Source organism: Typopeltis vanoorti, chromosome 13 (assembly GCF_054136105.1).
Source record: "Typopeltis vanoorti isolate ZY-2024b chromosome 13, IOZ_Tvanoo_1.0, whole genome shotgun sequence".
NCBI classification, from domain to species: Eukaryota; Metazoa; Arthropoda; class Arachnida; order Uropygi; family Thelyphonidae; genus Typopeltis; species Typopeltis vanoorti.
The window spans coordinates 5,805,658-5,831,297 of NC_143561.1; positions in this window are offsets into that span (position 1 = coordinate 5,805,658).

Here is a 25,640-nt window from a genome sequence, read left to right on the forward strand (position 1 = left end):
TCACCATTAACATATATCACGTTTCAGACTAATTACATAGGATTTCTTCAGGCGTAAACACACAGACTACTAGTGTACAAACAGTAAAGATTAAAACATACGAGGATGGTCTGAAAAGTTCTCGGCCTCGACCATAGATAGCAACACTATCGGCAAGATTTTTTTTTAAGTTGGTACATCTGTCATGAGCATCCATGTGAAATTGCAAGTCATTCTATCAAGTAGTTTGTTTCATACAGCTGTGTGAACAAAAGTGTTGTCTGTATCCATTGAAATGGATAAAATTGAGTATCGTGCAGTTCTTTGTAAAAGAAGGTTTAACGCCAAAAGAAGTTCATTCGAAGTTCATAAAAGTTTATGGGCACTCTTCTCCTTTGTTTTCGACAATTAAGATATGGACTGCCGAGTTTAAATGTGGCCGTACCAACCTTGAAGATGATCCACGTGAAGGACGTCCAAAAAGTGTAACATCACCAGAAATCATTGACGAAGTGCACGATATGGTATTGGATGACCGGTGGGTACAATGGCGTGAAATTGCCGAGACTATAGGCATTTCAAAAGAACGTGTAGGATATATTTTGCATGAAGAATTGCAAATGAAAAAGCTTTACGCAAGATGGGTGCCGCGCTTGCTCAAAGAGATCAAACACGCACTCGCGTGAAAATCTCTGAACAGTGTTGGAGCGTTTTAACAAGAATAAAACTGATTTTGTGCGTCGAATTATTACTATAGGTGAGACTTGGATTCACCATTACACACCAGAATCCAAACAACAGTCAAAACAGTGGACAGAAGCCGGTTGTTCAGCACTAAAGAAGACAAAGTCGTTCCATCAGCAGGAAAGTCATGGCATCGGTGTTTTGGGATGCTAAAAGCTTTTTGTTTAGTAATTATCTTGAAAAGGGTAAAACAATAACCGAGGTATTATTCCGATGTTTTAACCAGACTAGACGAAAACATTCGTGAGAAAAGACCCGGTTTGCAGAAGAAACAAATCCTCTTTCATCAGGACAATGCCCCTGCCCACAAAGTTGTTTTGGCAATGGGAAAATTAAGGGATCTGCACTATGAATTGTTGGAACATCCGCCCTATTCCCCAGATTTGGCTCCCTCTGACTTCCATCTCTTCCCAAAACTAAAACTCATCCTCGCTGGTCAGCGTTTTTCTTCGCATCAAGAGGTGATTGCTGCTGCAAAGGTATTTTGCAGGTCTTACTGAGAACTGCTACAGGGACGAGATAATGGCGCTGGAGCACCGTTGGTATAAATGTATTAGTCTTAAGGGAGATTATGTTCAAAATAAAAATAATTTTGAAATTATAAATGCGTTTTTTCATTGTTAGGCCGAGAACTTTTCCGACCACCCTGGTATATATATTTATTTAAAAAACATCAGTCTCTTGTATAACTAGATAGTGGTGGTCACCTTTACTGTTTGTGTACTAGGCTGTGTGTTTACACCTGAATTCTTCTGTTTTTCATTAAAAACAGAAGAATCAGAATCTGAGCGTCACGAAATGGGATAACAGAAACTTCCACCGGGCCACATTGTTGTTAGAGGACCAATGTTTCGTTTTAAGTTCAAGTTGTAGTCTCTTATGTTTGATATTAGATTTTGTTCGCGGACAGTGGAACTCCTCCGGTGAGGATAGAAAGGAGTTAGTTTCTTCTGGGTTTTTTTTTTCATTGTTGTTTTTTGTTTTCATGTTTTTAAGCACAACCTTGAGTGCTTCGACCTATTGTAATCTCTGGACTACGAATATGCCATGTCATATTAACCGGATAATATTTGTCAAATTTTTCTGATTCATTTTCAGTAGTGTTTAGTAATAAGCAATCCTTAGAACCTCGGTGTAATTTTACATATAATTAATGGCGCTGTTTATTTGTTATATTTGGCGAGCTAGCATGACTTTCACTAAATATCTTATTCTTGAGTTGTCTTAAAAATATACTAAAGGTTCTCTGTTTCAGTTGTTATTTTGCTATGCCTTAACTTATAATACAAGCAGAACTTGGTACGTGAAAACTGATGAGGAAGGGGCAGTGTCGATACACTCTAGCCCTTGTAATCCTTTTTAAGTAGTTTAATAGCTAAAGCATTTAATCCAAAGAAGATAGAAACATTCTTTTTCACTTCTCGGATTATTCGTTGCTTTTTTTTTTTTACACAAAATTTCCCAACTTTGCTCTCCTAACTGAGTACTTGACATCAGCCAATACAAATTACTTTATTCTGCATGGAAACGAAAAATTCATATGAATATACTTGCTCACTTAACATTAGTTTTAAACCATCCATCTCCTCCCTGGCCTCAGTTAACCAAATTGATCTCCTCAAAGCGAATACCACAACTATCTGTAATGAATGAGACCAGTGCATGCTGGGAAATCTCATGCAAACAATTAACTAATCAACCAAGAAATTATATCTCTGAGTTCAAACCTAATAATTTTGTAACAGGAAAATGTCAATGCAGTGTACGAGAAATTATCATTGCAATAATCTCTGACTTTTATCAAATAAATTCGAATTTCTGTGTGCAAAAGTAAACGATGTTGTTGTCATCTTTATCCAGTATACTTCCCTATATATTTTTGGTTTCAAGTAAATTATGCATATATTTTTGGTCATACCGTTTAGCTAATCAATAGATTTACTGTGAGAATTGTTACTTTTTTTGTTTGAACGTTTCGGATTGTTTAAAAATGAATAACCACATTTGTTCACATTTTTTTAGCATTATTTTCTTTTTATTTATTTATTTTTGTTTGAGAAAGGCGAGCTTTGTATTTGAATAAAGAAGATAACATAGCGACATTTAAAGTAATACAGTTTTTAAATGTACTAAGAACATACAGCAAATAAAGTTGCAAAACATTTTTAACAAAGCATGCACTTTTTTTAAAATTTCGAATAATAAGTTTCGTTTGGTCTGTTGTCTTTTTAAACTATTAATAAACAAAAGCATACTCGCAAAACTCGCTGTGCAATTTACAGTTTTAATCATTTTTAAATACTTTGAAGTTCTGATATTTGTTATAACTTGCCTTTATAGAATGTATACCTTATGTGGATTCAATTCTATCCTTCTTCTTTTTCGTTAGGCTGTTTCTTGCCGTTTTTTATATACAGTAAGTTTAGTTTAGATGCATATTTTTAAAAAGAAACGCCTTGCCAGGTCTGGTCATCTGAAGCCAGAAAACGTCACAGCCAATTTTCCAAAAGGTTTGACGAGAGAAATCAATTTAATGGAGCCGCGATGATTACATGATCAATCATCACTGCAAGTGCATTACATGAATGAAGGGTCATTTCATTCTAGCACAAACACCTTCAGTCGAACTAATGTTGCGATACCTGAACTTTGCCCTTTTCCAAGTTAGTTCTCCTTGTCCGATAGAAAGCGAAGTTAGTTCGGCATCTGCTTATTTGCATTATCCAAATGTAGTTTAAATATAACAAATAGTGGTTGGCGGATCTAACAACGGAATAAACTCCTAAATAAATAAATCCTAGAACGTCCCCCCCCCCTTTAGCTCCTTTAGACTTATTCGGTGCATAGCTAGTCTTCGCCCTTAGATGAGCCTATTGCTATCGGTGATTTTTCCCGTCTGTTTTTCCTCCCTTGGTTATCCTTGCAATCCGCTGTTACTCTTGGATGATGATATCTTACTGTATTACATTTCAGCATCCTTTCTATGCAAAACAACAAAATATCTCTTTGACCTTTGTCGCAAAAGCAAGTGCGAAATGGATAATTGCTCTTTTTTTAATATAATAATACCGCCCACAAATGGTTATAAATCTATCGAACATTAAGTAGTACCGTGGGCAATTTAATACGGGAAACCTACTCCAGAAACTAAAAAAAAAGGAACTTAATTGCTTTACCTGCTTCTGATATAATTATTAATATCATCTTCTGTGGTTTCCTCTTACATCTTCATACTTGCTATCGGTGATAGCAAGTATGAATATTTGGTATAGAACCCCGAAAACGAGGTTCTATACCAAAAAGCTGGTTATAAATAAATCCAAGTAAATCCATTAACAGTTTCATTTCTGAAAGGAAATGGCAGTTCATATTTTGTTTTGGTTTAATCGTGTGTGTGTGTGTGTGTGTGTGTGTGTGTGTGTGTGTGTGTGTGTGTGTGTGTGTGTGTGTGTGTGTGTGTGTGTGTGTGTGTGTGTGTGTGTGTGTGTCGAGTTTGCTGTTATGATCAGAGGCGGCTCGTGCATATTCACTGCAGAACTGCATAACCCCAATTTTTCTCGATACATAAATATATTTATTAATTTATTTATATTTGCTTGTAATATTTAATTTTATCAACAACAATCCTATACAATTCTCTTAATTTGTATAAAAAATAATAAAAATCCATCTTAGGAGGGCGAAGGACGCTAGCAGCACTGTGTTTATCACAGTGTCATATTGCTACGCGTGCAAGCATTTGCACGTCATAGTGAGATGCGAGCTATTATCGCAATGTGGCACTGTCCGTCGCGCAGTTCCAGTGTTGTTTATATGCAGTTTGCGCCAGTAGTAGGGCGTTCGTAGTGCTTATCGTGTTTACTCCGTCTCTTTAAATATTTGGACATTACAATTAAAGACATCATTTGTTATAGTTTTTATTTTAGAACATTATTGGGGTTATGATAATGGATTTTATTTTTAAGTCATTTTGAATTATAATTTAAAACTGTATAATTTTATCGATAATAAACAATAGTTTTTCATGTTTACTTTTATATATATATATTTTTTTTAAATTTTTACCATAATTTTGATATTTTATCCAAACACGTGTACACTGTACTTACAGTGTGTATGTATATTTCGAAGTTGCAGCACCCCCACGATTTCAAGCCACAGCCGCCACTGGTTATGATATTACTTGAAATTCTTAGTTTCTTCCTAGAAAAAAAAAATCGACTTATTTGTGCTAATATTCTGTATAAAATACCGAACATTAGCACAAGCATTAGTCATTTCTGATTTATATATTATATAATGTGAAGTCTCATTTTTAATCATATTTATTATAAATTCAAGCCCTTTCTTCTTCTTCTTCTTCTTCTTCTTCTTCTTGTGGATTTTAAATGTGATAAATTCTCTTTTATCATTTCACTGTAATAAGAAACGTTTGTCTCTCCTTGAAGAAATAGAACGCCTTATTCTGAATTTATAAGTGTCGACGTATATAAAAAACAACGACAAAAGAAAATTATCTGAAAAGTTTGGTTAGAATTATGCAGTCAACTAAGGCAGAGGTAATATACACTCGTGAGCCAAAACATTACGACCAAGTAGAGAGAATAACGTCCTGAAAGTTAGCGAGTAAAGCCGAGCTAAGTACTGGCGGATACTGCAAATGCTCGATGGAATTCCAATCAGAATTAAGTGGACAAGGGAACACAGAATGGTTGGATATGATCTTTGAACCGCGCTTGCAGTACTTAATTCTGAACAAAGTACAAACTAACAGTACTTAATTCTAACATTTGAACCCTTCCAGGAAAATAACGCCCCTTGTGACATGGGGCGTTATTTTCCTGGAAGGGTCCAAATCCATTGGGCCACATTGTTATCATGTAGGCAATACTTGGTCCGAAACATTCCCTAGGTGAGAATTAGTGGTCAAGATATATTTAATGGGAATGAGAGGACCTAGAGATGTCCATGAGTACAATCCCCATGCCAGGTTACCGTCACCACCACTGGCCTGTTTCTGAACAATAACGCAGTCTAATTGGCTGGAAGAAGGCTGCGTGGTCATTGTTTTGGCTTGTGAGTGTATTATGTCTGTTAACTCTGGTCCTGTTTCTGTTCATCTTGAGTTGATGACCGGTTATGAAAAAAAAAACGTTCCTGTAGCTTTTTGTGGAATTATTTTCGTGCGTGGGATTCCCATTAAAAATTTACAGGACGACCTCTGTTATTAAAGAAATTATTCATTTACAAAATTTATATTAAAATAGTTCTGTTTCTGTATCGTTTGCTGTAAGATTTATATGGTGGTTGAAAATTTCTCCTTTCGCAGAACTTTTTCGAAGTAAATGTCTTCTCATTGGCATCTCTTAATCTGTGTGTGTGTGTGTGTGTGTGTGTGTGTGTGTGTGTGTGTGTGTGTGTGTGTGTGTGTGTGTGTGTGTGTGTGTGTGTGTGTGTGTGTGTGTGTGTGTGTGTGTGTGTGTGTGTGTGTGTGTGTGTGTGTGTGTGTGTTGTTTTAAAAATTACCCCCGAAGAACGTTATTTATTCAGTCTTCGTGCAGCTTCTTAGCATTAATCTAATCAAGGCTGCAATACTCCTGCAGTTTCGAGCCATAAATTGAATTTAATCACGTTTCTACACACCCCCTGCTACCAGGAAACCTTCGGCTGGAACGACATCATTCAGCTTCGTTTTAATGAGGCTTTTTTTGCATAAAACTAAAGTAGAAAAACGATACGTATGCGAAGTACGTGTAGATTCGTACTTTTTTTTATTTCCACCTTATTTCAAAAAAAAAAAAAAAAAAACGGGGACTCCATTCAATGTAAAAACTGCGTTCCTTTTTTTATTTCAGGAGGAAATTCCTCCCGTTAGTTAAAAGCTGTCACATGTTTAAAGATCATGTAATTTTGATCTTTGACTCTGCGTACTTTATTTGAGGAATCTCTCGCAACTTCAATCTTGAAACAATATCTTGTTCAAGTCTTCTCCCTAGTTTTATACTTTCTTCTTTACTCTGTTAAGAGCGAACAAGATAAAGAACTTTCCTTTTTTTTTTGCGCCCTGGGGAAAATGCTAATTAGTAATTGGTAATTACTAATGCATCTCCTCCATTGGACCACCAACCAAGCGTAGAGTGCTGTTGCGAAGTACGTTGTATGCATCATACTCATTTGATGCATTCTCAGCTGAGCAAACGAGACCACTGACTGGATTCAATGCAAACCAAAACGGATGAATCACCGCTTTTCCATAACTAACAAATGAGCAAAGTTTCACACTCCGTCACATCCCAGTCAGACATTCTGAATATTTTAGAAAGTCTGCAGTGCCAGTACTGGCACAATTTATATACGTATTTAATAGCTTTATAAGGAGTTTCTTTTACTGTATTTTTGTATAAACTGTTACGCTCAACATTCGAAAACCCCTTGTCCCATTTCAATACAACTTTTTTTTTTTCTTGAGATCCTTAGATTTCCACACTAATATATCCTGAAGTCGTGTACAGAGAATTCAGCACAATTTATATGTCCAATTAGTGAGAAAATTGGAAATTTGATGTATTCCCAGATATCTACTAGGCTAATTGTGTTCATTTTTCAATGAAATGAAACCTAAAGTGGCACGGATTTGTAGAAAACTTTAAAAATCTCAAAAGTCCTATTCCAGGGTCACAGGAACCTCTTACAATTCGATAGTTTACCGATCCCAGTTTTGGTGTAAAACGATCGCATTATAGGAGGAAGCACCGCATATAAATAAATAAATAAATCTACTGACGCATTTCATTCTCAAAGAACTGTTTTAGCTCTAACTTATGGAACTCGGTGGCTTGCTGATCTCCATCCCTAGACGTTCACGGTAGTTAAGAGTAGTTTAGTTAAGTGCTACCGGTGATTTCAACTCTTTGTTTAGTGAGAGACAGTAGACAACTACTATCTATCTCGTTTTCCTAAACCCTAATTGGTATGTTATTGTCCGATACTGTGTTGGTTATACAGTTGAGTTTTCTGACTTCTACGTCAAGAAACTTAGACTTAATGACCCAGATACTCAAGATTCAAGATCTTCTATCGCCAATGCCGTAAGCACCTTCTTGCCATTCCCAAGGGAATGAAGATAATTTAGTACATTTTAATGTTGCCGAAGCAAAATCCTGCTTTGTTTCCTGGAAGAAAGACCTTATCTCACTTTCCTTCACTTTAATTCACCACCAACAGCAGTTTTCTCTTCTTGGGCTTATGTTCACATCTAGCCTATCCTGGCATAAAAACATAATATGAATAAGTCTCTTCAGCCTCCAAAAAACTTGGTATTCTCTACTTTGTTCTAGCAATGCACTTCTTCGCACTTTATAAACACTTTATAACACTTTATAAACCTCAAATCCCTCATTCCTAGATGCCATCGCATCTGATGATGATATCCCACAAAACTCCTTCAGAATAGATTGTATCCAAAAGATCTGTTTCTGCATTATATATTTTCTATAGATATTTCCATGGACGCTGCTTCCTCGACTCACTTGTAATATATCAACACAGCCGTTGTTCAACATCCATATACCATTCAGCTTCACAATCGCGAACAAATTTCTCATCTTCTTCATGTCCTTCGGAAGAGTCTTCCTCATACTGTTTTCTCCAACCCACAGTTTCCAACTCTTGAAGAAATACATTAACAGATTTCTCGTGTTCTCTCCGATCATTTGCCCACATCAGGGGCGACTCGTGCATAGGCACTGCGGAACTGCAGCACCCAGTTTTTCTTGATATATAAATATATTTATTAATTTATTTATATTTGCTTGTAATATTTAATTTTATCAACAACAATCCTATACAATTCTCTTATTTTGTATAAAGAATAAAAAAAATCCTTCTTGTAGCACTTAGGTGGGCGAAGGATGCTAGCGGCACTGTGTTTTCCACAGTGTCATATTGCTAAGCACGCAAGCATATGCACGTCATAGTGAGATGCGAGCTATTAGCGTAATGCGGCACTGTCAGTCGCGCACTTCCACTGTTGTTTATATGCAGTTTGCGCCAGTAGTAGAATGTTCGTAGTGCTTTTCGTGTTTACCCGTCTCTTTAAATATTTAGACGTTACAATTAAAGACATAACATTTGTTATAGTTTTTATTTTAGAACATTATTGGGGTTATGATAATGGATTTTATTTTTAAGTAATTTTGAATTATATTCAACTGTATAATTTTATCGATAATAAACAATATTTTTTCATGAAACAAAACAAGAAGAATATATTTTATTTTTAGGTAATTCTGAATTATACCAAACTGTATAATTTTATCGATAATAAACAATATTTTTTCATGTTTAATTTTTTTTTAATTTTTGCCATAATTTTGATATATTTGATGAGCGTTTCTGTGTGTTAAAATTCCACCTACCTGTTGTAAACATCGGCTGACTAAGAAATAGACTAAAAAAAAAAAAAAAATTTTTCCTGCTCTGTGAAACCACAAGTTTTTCTTCTGTTAATCTGAACGCTTTGCACTTGTTTGAAGTCAATGAATAGATGAAGCATTTCGAGCAAATTCTACATATTTTTCTGTTAGTTCTCTGATTATGAAAATTATTCACGAGTACTACATCCAGATGCGAAACCTAGTTATTCTTCTCCATGGACATTTTGATCTACGTGCATCTATGAGCCTATTAAGGTAGTAGAGAAAGTACATTTGAGAACCTTTGTATTCCCTTTATGGAGTTTGCTTTTCTTTCTTGTGTATAATACAAGAAATTATTGATTGCCGGTTCACTGTCCATTGCACTCGTGTGAATGTATGTCAAACAGAAGTGAAGAAAAGAGTATTTATTATTATTATTATTATTATTATTATTATTATTATTATTATTATTATTATTATTATTATTATTATTATTATTATTATTATTTTATTTTTTCTAAATCAAAGGAATGTCTTTACCGCCCCTGTTATGTTGTTGTCTTTAATCTTTACTAGACATAAATTGTCTGAATAAACATTATTCCTGTTTGCATCGAGCGTGATAAACATTGTTATACGAATTAAACTCGACGGTTGCATTATTAAGTAGATGTTGACGTGTCCCGAAACGCAGATATAAATTCTGCTACCAGCACAATCTATTTAATTTTCAATTTAGAAAGCGTTGTTAACAGCATTCAAACGCATATTTCCGCACTCACCTCTTAACTTAGTTATGTAATATGTAAATAAAGGCTCTTCATATTCAAGACGTTCTACTGCTGGAATGGTTATAGAATGCAGTTTTCAAATCTAATTACTCGTAAAAGGTTGTAGCGTGTAAATAGACGCAGTTGATCAACAATAGAGAAGCACTTCATTGGTTATAGAAAATGAACTTTTGGTTTTTGTTTGTAACTTAACATGACCACAGCGCAGTTTAAAGAATCGAAACAGTTATCATAAAAAAAAGAAGGTCTCCTCCATGATCTTACTCAAAAGAGTAAGATCATGGAGGAGGAACACGGTTCACAGCTAAAATATTTGCAATTTACTTGTTGGGAAAGAAATCACTAATTCTAAAAATCATTACTATTGGTGTAAGGGGAAACTCGTGCTAAACTGCACTTCATCTCCAAGGAAAAAATTGTCCTCTTTAAAAAATGTTTTGAGATCATTACTATTACGTGACTCCCGCGAGGAGCCCTTCAAAGTTAGCGATATTATTTGTGACCGAACATTCTAGTGAAGTAAGATAAACGATTTCTTATAGTATTTACATCCATAGTGCTAGGCTACCTGAAGAAAGACTGCTGTAAATTCCATTCTCGTCGACGACCAGAGGAACTTTTTCTAAGCCTTTCTTCCACCGATTCCCGATTTAGTCGATTTCTGGTAGGGCAAATAGGGTTTTTTAATTTTGTAACTTAAAAAAATCAACTAGAACTCACTATTTCAGACAATAATATATAGTGTTTGGGCTAGAGGCCGCAAGATGGCAATAGTCGTCTTCCATACTCTCCTCTCTGTTTGCAAATTGAAATCATTGTTGGTCTTTGTCTAGATATCTGTGATTGGCTAAAGATGGAGACTGCCTACCCACTAGTTTCCAAAAATTATTAGAGCTAGATGTCTTCACATGCTCTCTTTGGGGAAAAGCTTTAGGAGATTATAATTATTATTATATCTTTACACCCTCAGGTTGCTTAACCATCAACAAATTCTGTTCTCCATTCCTTTGGATGGTCTAGAGTGGCTCATCATCATATTAGTCATTTGTCCATCCAATTTTCAGGCTCTGATTTGGTTGTTTTGAAAACATTCGTCATGGTTTGGGGTCTTATATTTTTCTACCGATGCTACCTTGTGTCCTTCTGCTGCAAACCTGCACGACAGAGCCTTCTAAACAGGAACGGAGGAGAGGAAACAGGAAAAGAAAAATTAATTAAAAAGCAACAACAGACCTCCAGTGCAAGTCCAGATCTGATTTGATTCAGCTTTCTAGTGGTAGCAAGAAATTCAGGTCTTCAAGATAACATCATACAGGCCGAAACAAATCTCTGTTTTAAATACACTGCTTGGAAAGAAGTCAACGGACATTCCCCCTTATGGGCAAGGTGTAGTGTGTCATGAAACGAGTCTCGTGTTTGCAGCCAGTATAAATCAGAGGAATATGATGCTCCCAAGTCAGTAGGGGTTAAATGTTTAGGTTAAATGACTGTGAGAAGGTAACTGATGGAGTTTAGAAGAGGCGTTGTGATAGAATCTCATATTGCAAGCTCTATGTTCGCAAATTGTTCGCAAATTGTTCACAAATTTGGCCATCCCAGGTCAACAATTTGTGATACCATACTGAGATGGAAGCACAAGGAGTCATTTGCAAGTGCTATCCACAGTGCACAACCCACCACACCGAACGTGACCGTTGGGTGCTGCTTAGGATAATATGTAAAAACCGCCATTCGTCAACTGACACGTTCAATGCGAGTTCCGGGCATCGACTGGAACTCGAATCCGCACAAAAACATTCAAAAGAAACATTCGAGGCTCGCAACATGGGTTTCCATGGTAGGACCGGAATATGTAAGCCTAACATTACCTGAACCAACATGCAACCTCATCTTCAGTGGTGCAAAGAGCATGTACTGGGAGGTGGACGCTTGGAAAGCTGTTATGCAGCAGCGAATCATGCTACACCATCTACTGAGCAGAGGGACTGGTGTGGTGGATGGCCGGTGAACATATATTATCAGAGAGCCTAACCCCTAACTATGAAATTCAGAGGTGGCAGTGTGATGGGACAGTCCAGCTTTTCCTAGTTTTGCCTCGGACCTCTGTTTGTGGTGCCAGGAACATCAACTCCAAGAGGTATCTGAACATTCTGGACAATACAGTGCTTTCTACTTTGTGGCGGTCAATGCAGTGCTTTCTACAGAACTGATCATTGTCTCTTTCAGATAGACAATGTACCTGCCGTAACTGCATGGTTTGTGAACACCAATATCACCATATTTGACTGGACTTCACAGAGCCCTGATCTCACTTCTATTGAACATCTTTAGGAAGAGCTGGAGTGTCGGATAAGTTCAATGGATGTCTGCCCCACAACAATCGAGTACTTCATTACATGCCTACAGGAAGAATGGTCAAAAATTACCATTAATCGCTATCGTAAGCTTGTGGATAGTATGTCCTGTAGGATTGCTGCATTCATGGCTACAAAAGGAGGTCCTACGTCTTACTAAGGAGGGCGCCATAGCTGTTGTTCCTCACACTATGGTGTCCGTTGACTTCCTTCCAAGTAGTGTATAGCAAAACTAAGCGAGTTAGCAACAACCAGTAAAGAAAGTAACCAGTTGATCACTGCAGGCAGCAGTTTCCCATACTAGCAGGATTACCGCGACAACATTAAGCATTTCAACAGATTTTAATATGCTTGGACAAAGTTAAGCTAATGGATTCAGCGAAAATCTCTCCACCTGTACGCAAGGATATGGTATTCAAAAACAATTTTGAGTGTTGTATTTGTTTGAGGTATGCTTCTATCTTTAAATATACAAAAAGTATGAGATTAAAGAAGATATGTATATATTTGAGAAGTGTAAGCTGTATTGAAGAAATGGTACATGAAAATATGAGGTAGAATGTGTGTGAATGTGACAATAATTCAGGGATACGAATTGGAGATTTTGAAGAACAGAAGTGGGGAATCGAGGTTTTGAAGTAACTGGGGAAAGGTGTTGAGAAGCGAGCTGCAGAGTGAAGTGATAAGATTGAAAAAGAGATTAATGAGAATTGGAAGGGAAAGAATGAAATTGTAGAGAGTGTAATCTAGGTTTTCAAGTGGAGGGAGTATCTAAGTGAAATAATAGTGATGGTTGGGACAAATGATTTGAGAAGCAACATAAATTATGTAAGAATGAAGCGAGAAATGTCGGCGATAGATTAAAGAATGAGAGTTCTAGGATTTGCGAGCAAGTTTCGATACGGTAGTAGGGAAATGAAGAAAAGGAGCACACATTGATGAAGAAAATGGTACTTGAATGCGTACGAAGCGAGGATTTGATTATGTAGATGTATGGAAAGATTACAATGGGAGAAGAGAAGTTATATGTCCAAAACGGATTGTATTTAAATAAATATGAAAGTGAACGTTTAGTGAGAATGCGTAAAATTCAGATTAGGAAAATGAGAGATAGTAGGATGGGAGGAAATGGGGACGACTATTGCAAACAGTGCTCACAGGAATTAGTGAAAATAATGGGAAACAATTATAGTTCTGAGACAAAATCTAAAACTGCTTCTCCTCTGCTTATACAACAATGAAAGAAGTAAAAGAAACAAAGGTGAATAGAGTTGGTGGCCTTGGTTCTTTCATTCCGACTTCAAGTAGTCGGGAGAACGGAAACATGGTTGAGTGATAATGTTATCTTGAATCGAAGTTGATAGTTATAGTATTTTTGGAGAAGAGAGGTGATAAAAGGGGAGCCGACGCATTACTAATGATGCCAAATTAGTTGTAGCCATTTAAGGAACTAGGGGACGGTAATGAGTGATTTTAAAGGCACATTTTATTTGAAACAGATGTTACTTGGGAGAGGCATTGGGTTCGAGTCTGCCTGCAGACCTGGAAATAATGAAGATGACGAGAAAAAAATGTTCAGGCAAATTGGTTTAGCCAGTAATAATGGGAATTTTAACTATCGAAATATGAAACATAAACAAGAAGGAAGGAAGAAATCGAATGTGTGTGTGTGTGTGTGTGTGTGTGTAAAAATAGGAAGAGGTGTTCTTCAGCGATCCATCTCAGAGTTTGTGATCAAGGGAAGTCTTGGGTTATATTACATTTATTAATAATAACAATGAATGATATTATTGTAGACAACATATCAACTTGACCACCAGTTGGTGGCAGTGATCATGTATCCTTGACCTAAATGGTGCAAAGACATGTGGAGATATCTGGAATAAGATATATGGCGAACTATAGCGCATAAAAGAGATTTTGAAAGACTAGGGAAACCTTGAAGCGGTGCCCTGCAAAAGGAATTTGAACGAAAAGATATTAATAGTGCTTGAGAAATGGTTAAGAAATATTTGATGATGGCAGCAAGATTATGTATGTAAATTCAAAAGAATAAATAAAGTTGATGGTAAAGAGATGAATACAGAAATTTAACATGAATGATGGAAAAGAAGATTATGGAGAGATATACAAACTTGAAAGAAGTGAACAGTTACACGGAATTCAATAAACTGCCAGCTATAGGTGTGATAAATAAAATTAAGAAAGGATAAGTTAATGTACTGTAGAAGTCGAATGAAACTGGCGAAGAAAACTCCGCTGGAATTTTTCTGTTAAACGGCTAGTTAGAGAAAGAATGAATATGGGAGGATTCTCAGCTGCATGAATCGTATGTAAGAGTGACAAAAGCAGAAGTTATAGTGGAATTGAAAAGATAGTGTTCAAAAGGAAACAGGGAATTGAGGGATCAATCCCTTAACGCAGCCCTTCTTTGAAAGCGAATGAGGTGGAAGTCTTTATCATATAAAGTAATCCTGATATGAATAAGGAATTTGAACTGGATGGGATTTCGCCACGTATATTGCCAAAGAATGTGATAAAGATATTAAATTGCCTTTGATTGGGTTGTTTAAGTCTTCTTCTATATAATAAGTCTTTTTCTGTAAAAGTCCCCGATGAGTACAAACAGGACTTATGGATGGAAACAAAACATTAAATTGCACACGTCTTTGCATTTCTAGAGTGGTTGTTAAATTTTTGACGAGATTAGTTATGAATAGGATACAGTATTAGGTTAACAAGGAAAAGATTCTATATAGATGCCAACATACACTATCTACCAATAATCATCCGGACACTAGCAATTTATTGATACTAGCAAGCGAACTCCAATATTAGTATGTCCACCTTTGGCTTTGAGGGAGGCTTTCCACCAACGTGAGGCAGACACCAGGTGAAATTTGTCTCCATTCTTCCATCAAGGCAGCACTGAGTTCAGCAACAGATCGAGGACGAGATGCTTTGGACCGTCGCTCAGTCGCCGCTCCAATTCGTCACAGGTCTTCGATGGGGTCGGGACTCTGCACAGACCATGGCATTCGTTTAACATCCATCTCTTCATACCATTCCATAACAGCTGCAGCTTTGTGGCATGGAGCATTGTCGTCTTTATAGTAGCATAGGTCCGTTCCATAAAAATTCCACAGTGTAGGCAGCACCTGAACTTTACTCCAAACCACTGAATGCACTCAACATTGAGGAACGATAAGTGTGATATCATTTCAACATCCAGAAATATATTGCTTTACACTTTGGAATTCGGAAATGTAATGCTGTGTATCGCTTTGGTGTATTATATTATAGGAGGTGGAGGAAACGAACAACCTTGGGATAATGGTGAATAGGATCGATGTTGAAAAGTGATAAAACAAGTAAAGATAAGGAGGTGATCAATCCATTGTACAGGGCTTCCTTTAGATCAAATATGGATTTTTTTGAAAACGAATATTTGAATAAGATTTAGTGGCAGAATTGGCCTTGTGGAATATTGGTCATGATGGCAGGTTGAGGGAATCAATGTAATTTGAAATTTAGTAAATGGGGGGTTTGTATCTATTTTTATCTAGTTGTATCATTATCAATAAAATTTAATATTTTATCTCGGTTAAAATTATTTAAAATTTATTCTTAAAAAAAAAATATATACATATGTATATAAATCAGCTAACGCCTTTTATTCCCTTATAGGGAGTAGGCGAGACCTTTATACCCTATCTAGCTTTTGCAGACTGAGTGGGCAGTTCAATCTCCACCGGTAGCCAATCAGAGATAGCTGACCAATGTCTATCACTAATTACAGCAGCCACCGATGAAGAGGCTGGCAGACAAGTGTTGCCATCTCTTGGTACCTAACCCTAACAAGATATGTTACTGTCTGAAATAACTGACTAGAACCCGAGAAAGTATAACACAAGCTTTAATAAATCCCAACTAGTTTCATCGGTGTCCCGACTTCCTTAGGTGAGTAAGAAATAACACAAAACTTATAAAACTAACAAGGGAAAAAACATGGACTTTCCAGCTTAATAAAAAGAAGAAGAATAGTAACAGTCATATTTGAATAGGTGACCGCGTGCTACCGTTGGCATGAGTTGAATGTGTGCGACAACTAATTTTAAAGCGCCAGGACTGGATTACTGCGCTATGGGAATCAGGCAAATTGTAGTTCAGATTGTTGTTCATGTATGAAGGGTCCAGAACTATTTCTTTGGATTCTATAATTCGTCTTTCAAAAACACCCTTGCATATATATAAATTGGTTGTGCGGTCCCAATCAACTTGGTGTTGATGTTCTTCGAGGTTAGAGTTGGCGGAGAAAAGAACATGAGTGGAAAGGGCGCTCGCTCGTGTTCTACTGTAGGAGATGTCACGTCTATGGTCAAGACGTAGTGAAATAGATTTATTCTCTGGCCAAAATAAGGTCGACCACAGTCGCACATAATTTTATAAACACCAGGAAAATGCAGTTGGTTGTGTTTTTTTGTTTTGGTCGACTCAGAAAAGAAAACAACTCTAAAATTAGTTGTCACACACTCAACTCATGCCAGATGAAAGAAGTCGGAATACCGATGAAACTAGTCGTGATTTATTAAAGGTTTTTGTTATACTTTCTCGGGTTCTAGTCAGTTAAATTTTAATTTATATATATATAGGTTACAAAAATTGATTGTGGCAAACCATACTACGGCCAGACAGCTAAATCCATCCTTTTACGCATAGAAGGACACCAAAGAGACATTTCCTACAACAGTACCAGGGCCAGCCTCTCTCTCTAGCCACGTTTTCTTCTCTATCAACTCAGATGAAGGCCGCCAACACCTCGTAAACTGGCCACAAACTTCTAATATCCATGTGTGCTATGATGAACTTGAAAGAAGAATAGTTGAATCTAGAGAAATATCACTTGATTCATCTCATATTAATATGAGATGAATCAAGTGAGCCTTAGCTACACTATTTCTGATGCACACATTGCCACTGTCCAATACTGGCGCACTCGTGTCAGCTCATGCACGTAGTCAACTTCATTTGGAAGTACGCATTCCTGTTTTTAAATGTACTTGTGTGTTTTATACTAGATCTGTTAATGTATTTTATCATGTCTGTTAATTTTTTATTTAATTCTTTGCCTGTGATACCTGAAGAAGTTAAAGTTTTTTAACGAAACTAGTCGTATCTTAACATTAAACTTTTCTTTCTCGGTATAGCCATTTAAATGTATTTATATACATTTTCTACCGAGTAAAATTATGAACAATAATATATATATATATATATATATATATATATATATATATATATATATATATATATATATATATATATATATATATATATATATATATATATATCCAAACTAAATAATAGTATAATTTTTATTGAAGGCAATATGTCAGAAAATAAACTCCTGTCTTGACTACGTAATTAAGGTAAATCAGTATCGAATTTATATTGACGCACGAACAGCTATTATCGGTCACTGGGCATTACCAAACATAACCAATACTTATTACTTAACAGGATGAATGATGACCAAAAATTACCCATCTAACAGTGTCATGCCCTTTGACTTTCACGATGTAGGCTTTCAACGTGTGGATAGTAAGAGAGAAAGAAAAAAAAAAGAAATTAATTACAACCCATATTAATTAGAATAATAATTTGGCATTCTACACTATGTGAAGCCCACTGGGAACGAGGTGTTAGTATTACGTCAGGCTCATTTGATCGATGTAGGCCTACTGGTATGTTATTACGAAATTTTCGTTAGGATTATTCTTCTACCTTTTTCGGCTTTCCCAATGAACCAAAACTATTATATAATTATATTACTTAATGCAATTCTAGGTCATACAGGCATGTTAAATAATATAAGAATTAAGGAATTATTTTTTCATCGGAGCACTTCGTTATGCTTCGTTCAAACTTCATGACGCATTTATCTACGCGTGTCTTCTGCTGGTGTACGTGTTCCACATAACTATACTCAGATAAAAAATAAGCTAAGGGTTGTAATATACATTCATCAGTGACATAATTATTTTAAAGAAAGATATATATATATATATGACAGAATGATAATTGACTCGATTAACATACATAGTTTTATGAAAAAATTTGAATGACTAGAACCGAGATTTAAGTAAAAAGGTTTTAATATAAACACACTACTAGTTTCGGCCTGTAACAGCCTTCTTCAGGTGACATTATAAAAGAAAAAACACTAAACATTGAGTTAAAAGACTATGAACAACATAGACAGTCTTTATACATAATTAGCATGAAAACGTTGTAGTTGTATTTGAAGCTGTTCTTTTATTTGTTGCATTGTTGGGAGAGTGAGTGCTTGCTGCATCACGTGAACGCTAGTACATGATTACAGCTGAATGGCTATCTGGGAGGTTGTAGCTTAAGTTGTTATTTAGATGAACAGGATTGAAGATGATTTCTCTAGATTCCACAATTTTTCTCTCTATTTCGTCACTGCAACGGAAGATGTTAGTAGATTTTTCCCAGCAGACTTTGTGACTTTGGTTATCATCATTAGGATTAGCCGAGAAAAGGATATGACTTGATAATGCACTCGCTCGCTGTCTCTTGTAAGTAATGTCTCTCATGTGTTCTTCTATACGCATTTCGACAGATTTGTCTGTCTGCCCGAAATAAGGAATATCGCAGTCACATAATATTTTATATACACCAGGGTATTTGAGTTGATGATGACAAGGTTTTGGGTGGCTAATTAAGGAACGGATCTTTGGAAGTGAAGTGAACAAGGTTCTGATATTGTATTTTCTTAGAACTTTTGCTAATTTATGTGAAACAGTACTTATGTAAGGAATAGATATATTGCTTTTGAATCTATTTGTTTCTTCTGAGTGATGCCTAGGAGGATTAAGAAGGAATTTGTCAATGATTTTCTTGGAATATCCATTAACTTCGAAAGAAGTTTTCAGATGGTTTATTTCTGTAAGCAGTTCATTTGGGTCATCAAGAAGAGAACGGGCTCTATGTCCCAAGGTGGAAATTATTCCAAGCTTATGAGGAGGGAAATGATGGGACTGACTGTGCAGATATCTGTTGGTATGTGTGGGCTTTCTATATATCGATATTTTTAGTTTACCAGAAGAGCGAGTCAGTTTGACATCAAGAAAAGGCAAGGAATTATCCGTTTCAAGCTCAGCAGTAAACTTAATACTTTGATGTCGGCTATTGAGATGCTCGAGGAAAACCATAAGATATTCATGTCCATGGCTCCAAACAATGAAGACATCATCCACATAACGTTTCCAAACTTTAGGGGTTAAAATAAAGGAAGAGATAGAATTGGTTTCAAAATCTAAGTAAATCTTCTTTTTTTTTTTTCATTAAAAAAAAAAAAAATATATATATATAATTAATACTTAACTGACTAGAACTCGAGAGAGTATAACACAAATTTTAATAAATCACAACTAGTTTCATCGGTGTGCGGACTTCTTCAGGTGAGTAAGAAATAACACAAAACTTGTAAAACTAACAAGGTAAAAAACATGGACTTTCCAGCTTAATAAAAAGAAGAAGAATAGTAACAGTCATATTTGAATAGGTGACCGCGTGCTATTGTTAGCATGAGTTGAATGAGTGTGACCGCTAATTTTAGAGCGCCAGGACTGGATTACTGCGCTATGGGAATCAGGCAAATTGTAGTTTACATTGTTGTTCGTGTGTGAAGGGTCCAGAACTATTTCTTTGGATTCTATAATTTGTCTTTCAAATTCACCCTTCCATATATATAAATTTATATAAATTGGTATAATTTATATAAATATATAAATTGCATATATATCAACTTCGTGTTGACGTTCTTCGAGGTTAGAGTTGGTGGAGAAAAGAACATGACTGGAAAGGGCGCTCGCTCGTGTTCTACTGTAGGAGATGTCACGTCTATGTTCCTCAAGACGTAGTGAAATAGATTTATCTGTCTGGCCAAAATAAGTCGCACATAACTTTATAAACACCAGGAAAATGCAGTTGGTTGTGTTTTGGTTTTGGTCGACTGAGAAAAGAACGAAGTTTTGGCAAAGTTTTATAGTCGGTCTCAATGTTGAATTTCTTCATAATCCCAAATAGTTTTGGGGTGAAGAGAGCTGATAAATGGTAACTGTGTGTGAGTGATAAGGTTGGATTCATCTTCTTGTCGAGGTTGTTGGCGTGGTCTCAAACTTTTAGAGATGTTACGAGAAGAATATCCATTATTTAAGAAGGTGTTTTTCAGGAAGTTAAGTTCTGTTTGAAGGTCTTCTGTGGAAGTAAGACAGCTTGTACGATGGGCAAGGGTGAAGATAATGACAAGCTTTTGAGGAGGGAAGTGATGAGAAGAGGCTTGCAAATATCTAACAGTGTGGGTGGTTTTCGAAAAATTGAAATATTTCAGACAGTCAGGTAATCTACTGATCTTTAGATCCAAGAAGGGGAGAATGCCGTTAATCTCTAGTTCTGATGTGAATTTAATGTTCTGATGTTGATTATTTAAATGGTTTAGGAAGTTTTGTAGTTCCTCTAAACCATGTTCCCGGATAAAGAAGACGTCATCTATATAACGTAACCATAGTTTAGGTTTTAAAGTAGCTATAGAAATGGCTCTCTCTTCACAAATCTTGTAAAAAGGTGTTAGTTAAGACTGGGGATATAAGGGCTGCCCATAGCTAACCCGCTTGTTTGTTTATATATTTCATCTTCGTAGCAGAAATAGCCGGAATTAATGTAGTGTGTTAGTAGAGCAAATATTTTCTCAGAAACCTTGTCCTTAAGAAGAGTCAGAACTTCACCTGTAGGTACATTCGTCAAAAGAGACAGGATGTCAAAACTCACCATTCTGTCAGAGTCTTTGAGATTTACATTTTTTATTTTTGAGATGAAATCTTCAGAGTTTTTGATGAAAAAGGAGGAATTGCCAACTAGATTTTTTAAAGAAGCTGCAAGATATTTAGGCAGATTGTAGGTAGGTGAGTCAATACCTTCCACAATAGGTCTTAAAGGAGTGTCAGCCTTGTGGATCTTAGGCAGGCCGTACAAACGAGGAATAAGGGGATGGAGAGAGCGGAGAAATAGTCTTGTGTCTGGGAAGTTCAGATGTAGATTTCAGAAGATTGTTTGTACGGTTATGAAGTTCTCTTGTGGGATCACTTTCTAGAACAGAATAGGTATCAGAACTTAATAAGTTGATAATCTTTCAAGGATAGTCAGATTTGTCTAAGATTACAGTTGCCTTCCCTATTGTGGAATGTATTGACTCACCTACCTACAATCTGTCTAAATATCTTGCAGATTCTTTAAAACATCTAGTTGGCAATTCCTCCTTTTTCATCAAAAACTCAAAGATTTCATCGCAAAAATAAAAATTTTAAATCACAAAGACTCTGACAGAATGGCGAGTTTTGACATCGTGTCTCTGTTTACGAATGTACCTACAGATGAAGTTCTGACTCTTCTTAAGGACAAGGTTTCTAAGAAAATATTTGCTCTACTAACACACTGCATTAATTCCGGCTATTTCTGTTCCGAAGATAAAATATATAAACACACAAGCGGGTTAGCTATGGGCGACCCTCTATCCCCAGTCTTAACTAACATCTTTTTACAAGGTTTTGAAGTGAGAGCCATTTCTATAGCTACTTTAAAACCTAAACTGTGGTTACGCTACATGGATAACGTCCTTATCTGGAATCTTCCTTATCTGGGATCATGGTTTAGAGGAACTACAAAACTTCCTAAACCATTTAAATAATCAACATCAGAACATTAAATTCACATCAGAACTAGAGATTAGCGGCATTCTCCCCTTCTTGGATCTAAAGATCAGTAGATTACCTGACTGTCTTAAATTTCCAATTTTTCGAAAACCCACCCACGCTGATAGAAGTAATCGCTGAGGATTACTTCCACAGAAGAAGACCTTCAAACAGAACTTAACTTCCTGAAAAACACCTTCTTAAATAATGGATATTCATCTAGTAACATCTCTAAACGTTTGAGACCACGCCAACACTGCCAAAACTTCGTTCTTTTCTGAGTCAACCAAAACCAAAACACAACCACTGCATTTTCCTGGTGTTTATAAAGTTATGTGCGACTGTGGTCGACCTTATTTCGGCCAGACAGATAAATCTATTTCACTACGTCTTGAGGAACATAGACGTGACATCTCCTACAGTAGAACACGAGCGAGCGCCCTTTCCAGTCATGTTCTTTTCTCCACCAACTCTAACCTCGAAGAATGTCAACACCAAGTTGATTGGGACCGCACAACCAATTTATATATATGCGAGGATGAATTGGAAAGACGAATTATAGAATCCAAAGAAATAGTTCTTGACCCTTCACACATGAACAACAATCTGAGCTACAATTTGCCTGATTCCCATAGCGCAGTAATCCAGTATACTGGCGCTCTAAAATTAGCTGTCACACACATTCAACTCATGCTAACAATAGCACGCGGTCACCTATTCAATTATGACTGTTATTATTCTTCTTCTTTTTATTAAGCTGGAAAGTTTGTGTTTTTTGCCTTGTTAGTTTTATAAGTTTTGTGTTATTTCTTACTCACCTGAAGAAGTCGGGACACCCATGAAACTAGTTGGGATTTATTAAAGTTTGTGTTATACTTTCTCGGGTTCTAGTCAGTTAAATATTAATTTTATAAATGTACACATCCCGAGTCAATCCTAATAACAATATATATATATATATATATATATATATATATATATATATATATATATAATCTCAAAGGAGGTTTAAATCCTATAATCTTTCTTTTTCATCTATCTTCTAATTTTCCGTTTTCCCGCTTTGATCGATCATTCCTTGTTGGAATTAATGGCTTTTTATCCCCAAGTTTGTATTCCAATGCCAGAGCACTTCAGGGACCTGTTCGTTCGCTTTCTGTTGCATGTCAGTGCTATTCTTTCTTTTTATTTTTATTTTTTTCTTTAACAGCAAATCCATTTCATTGCGTTGCTGACAATCCTCCTCATAATCATCCAAATCTGAGCTGGTATTTTTAACGCAACATAGCATTAGAAGATCTATCTATAACTGTAGCAGAAACTCCACCTCCAATCGGGGAAAATGACCATGCAATCTTTTTCTGGAAGGTTGTTCAGCACGCGGAATTTTCAGAGATAATTTGAGAGAAAATTAGCTAAGCAAAGCAGGCCAATGTAAATCCAAAGGTATTTTTTTCGCTATGTAGCAAGTATGAGAAAGACTGATTGTGATAAGCTAATCTTAGTCGGTGCTGATGGTAGGAAAGTGATAGAAGTAGAAGAAATAGTTCAGTCACTAAGTGATCACTTTGCAAGGGTATATCATCCAGGTGGAGACTTTGCAATTACTGACTTGACGGAGACTGATGTGAAAATTGAGATAGATGAACTAGAGGTACTCAGTATATTGAAAAATATCAGTGTAAATACAGCAATGGGCTTGGACGGTATGTCAGCTCGTATGCTACGAGAATGTGCAAATGAACTGGCAGTACCTCTGACGATGTTGATTAATCTAAGTCTATGCTCTGACAAGGTTTCAAGGGAGTGGAAAGTGGATAAGATAGTTCCGTTACATAAAGGTGGTTCCAAGACAGAAATAGCAAATTACAGACCAATTAATATTTCTGGAGGTGGTTAAAGTATTGGAAAAGTTGGTTGAAAGTAAAATTCAAGAATGGGTAGATAGGAATGTGATACTCTATAGGAGATAGCATGACTTTGTGAAAGGTAGGTCCTGCTTCAGTAATTTATTCATATATTATAATAAGATGACAGCAGAATTGGATAAAGGAAATGGTTACACCACGATGGTGTGGACTTCGCAAAGGCATTTGACAGTATGCCGCATTGAAAACGATTACATCAGTGGAGCAAATAGGAATGGGTATGAGGCTGGTGATATGGATGGGGGGGAGGAGAACTGATAGACAACTATTGGAGGGTAGTGTATAGTGGAGCAGAATCAAGGGAAATGGGGCGGTGACTAGTGGAGGTGGAGTGCCCCAGGGCTCTGACTGGAGCCACTACCCTTTAATTTGTACATTAATGATATATCAGAAGATTTGAAGGGGGAAAATTCAGTTGTTTGCCGATGATGCAAAACTCGAAAGGACAATAGTTGATAAAGATGATGTAGATATCTTGCAGGATGATTTCAATAAATTGGCAATATGGGGAGAGGAAAATGGTTGTCAATTTAATGTTGTAAAATGTGAATTAATGCATTTCGGGATGAAAAGATTACACACTTCATATTGATGGTACTAGGGGTGATGGTGGATATACATTTGAAATTCAGGGGTCATATTGCAAGAGTTGGCATAATAGCTCAGAAGATTACTGGGATGCTGAAGAGCACATTGACAAGATAGGGAGGTTATTATCCATCTTATAAGGCTATGATTCGGCCACATGTTGACTACTGTGCACAAATTTGATCCTGAGTTTCTTGGGGATCGGAAGATGGTGAAGAGGATTCTGAGACGAATGACGAAGCTCGTGACAGATCTTTGGAATGTTCATTATGAGGATAGTTTGAGGGTGTGTAAGTTGCAAAGTTTAGATGACAGGCGTAGGAGAGGGATATGATAGAAACTTACCAAGGAGATTCTATAAGATTGACACAAGAAATTTTTCAAGGGTCACACTTGGAAGTTGTCTAAGAGTGTAGTTACTAAGGGTGCGAGGACTAGGTTCTTTACTTGGAAAGTGGTGAATGAGTGAAATAGATTGTCAGAGGTGGTTGTGAGCACGCAGACAGTAAATAATTTAAGGAGATATGCATTGTGTTAATGGTTAGCGTGAGTCTCCCGCGATGAGTCGTTTGACTCTATGGAGTACCGTTATAAATAATAATAATAATAATAATAATAATAAACATCATCTGGCACCTTTAAATTCAGACTATATGTGATATTGCATTCGACATGACATTACTAAGTCAGAAAATGTTAAATCTGAAATACCCGCGTTTTGATTTCCTCTATCTCAAAATGTCCATCCCATATTTTTAATGTGACTCCCATAACGAACGAATAACCATCATTCGTAGTAAGCGTCACATAGTACATTAAAACCGTCGATGAGCTACGATATTTTTTGATTATATTTTTATATTTTTATTTATTCTTTTTTTTTTTTTTACAAGTGTCTGGAAACCCTGCTCCAGAGACCAAGTGTGGAAATTTTCCAAGCACTTCAGGTCTCCAATAAGCCGGATGGTTGTTTCATCGCCTATTTCTGACAATCCCACAATTACGCTCAAAACTTGTGCTTCAGAATTCACACCCATCCTGTCCTTTCTTATTCTTCCAGAATCTG